This window comes from Austrofundulus limnaeus, unplaced genomic scaffold (genome assembly GCF_001266775.1).
Source record: "Austrofundulus limnaeus strain Quisiro unplaced genomic scaffold, Austrofundulus_limnaeus-1.0 Scaffold994, whole genome shotgun sequence".
Taxonomy (NCBI): Eukaryota; Metazoa; Chordata; class Actinopteri; order Cyprinodontiformes; family Rivulidae; genus Austrofundulus; species Austrofundulus limnaeus.
The window spans coordinates 120,058-121,582 of NW_013953396.1; the positions used below are offsets into that span (position 1 = coordinate 120,058).

The 1,525-nt window shown below is 38.9% G+C and overlaps 1 protein-coding gene across 1 annotated transcript in view; it reads right to left on the reverse strand.

The window, feature by feature from the left end:
• Positions 1 to 1,525, reverse strand: part of abcc9 (ATP-binding cassette, sub-family C (CFTR/MRP), member 9) — a 72,323-nt gene extending 70,798 nt beyond the window's left edge. The window contains exon 1 of the mRNA XM_014030065.1: positions 1,168 to 1,525. The gene's annotated coding sequence lies outside the window, so the exon portion shown is untranslated. The remainder of the gene's footprint in view (positions 1 to 1,167) is intronic.

Below are 1,525 nucleotides of genomic sequence, written 5' to 3' on the forward strand. Positions count from 1 at the left end.
ACTGTTCAACCAGATTTCTGAATTAATCTACCAAAGTCGTTTCTAAGTGGGGAAAAAGAAATTATTTTGAAGGTGCATGTTTTCAAACTTCCGGTAACAGTGAAATCACTTCAAATAACTTGATTCAATCTTGGTTCGTGTCAGATTTCTAAAGTTTGTACCAGTTTTAGAGGTGAGAAGGGGRTTTATACTGAGCATGTATAATGACAAATTGTCGCGAAGGTCGAAAAATAGCTACAGTTCACAATATTTAAATATTTCATTAAGTAATATTATTTTAAAATGTAATTTTAGTCCGTTTATTGTAGCTATACTGTGCATTTTGTCATTACAAAGAAAATATTATATTTCTAGCCTAATAATAATATTATGAATTATAGTATGGCCATGAAGAATTTTTATTATTATTATTTAGACTTTTTTGTTATTATATTACATTTTACTGGTGAAGCTGTGACACCCCCTCCTCCCGCTGAGACGCAGAGGAGGACAGGACCTTGGATGCGGTCAGAAGAACCCAATTGAACAGAGCCGGGGGGATTATATTGTCAACAAAACAATTAACCTCTCGTTTCGGATCAGTAACATGCAGGTCCCTCTCCCACGTAAATATCAAAGGAAAGCGTCGCTTATTTGTCATCCAGCAGCTTCCAACAACGTGAATCACTCCTCCCACTCGCGTGGCAACCAAACACCTTTCAAGGAATAAGCTATTTTAATTTTTTTAGCTTAAACAGACTAATAGAAATAAAGACAAACAGTGAGCTTGGCTGYTTCTAAACTATACAATTTCATTCTATAATTCGGCTTTGGTGAATAAAATAAAGTGAGCCATTTTWTGCCTAGAAATGCGCATGTTTTGATCTGGGTTGGTAACTGTGGGATACTGCTTCACAGTGAGCAGCCAAGGAGACTGACGTAAATTATTAAAATCTTCTSCAGAAATGTACATACTTGATGCGATTTATTAATGCCGAAAGTAAGACTCGTTTAATACTGAATAACATCTTTTGTAATCTATTTTGAACTCTCAGCTTTCACCTATAAAAGCAGAGTTGTTTTAAATCGAACGCGTTTAACATGAAGTCTGGTGTCAGACAGGTTAATGGAGCGTTATCTCCGAATGAAGATGCCGTTTTTCACCCCGAAACCCACCCGAACACTTACCCGACCTCTGACGCACGTTTCCTGGGGTCAAAGCGTCCTTTCCGGAATCTTGTGGTGTTTTAAAATCGCAACAGTGCGACAAGAAATGCCTTCATATTCCAGTAACTCTGGTGTCTGATGAGGAATACAGTTATGGCGCTGAAGCAGGAGGGCTCGCGCGCACACGGACCTTAGCAGGTTTATAGATGATATTTAGCTCACGAGAGGAAAAGAAAATGGGTCAAACTAAAGCCGAATAAACACAAAGGAGCTGGGATGATTAAAATGGAGGACCAAACCTATCATTATTGGAAATAAATGAGAGACAGCAGGCGCAAATCGTGACACCGCACCTCGTACTGGCACTTCCGGTGGCAGG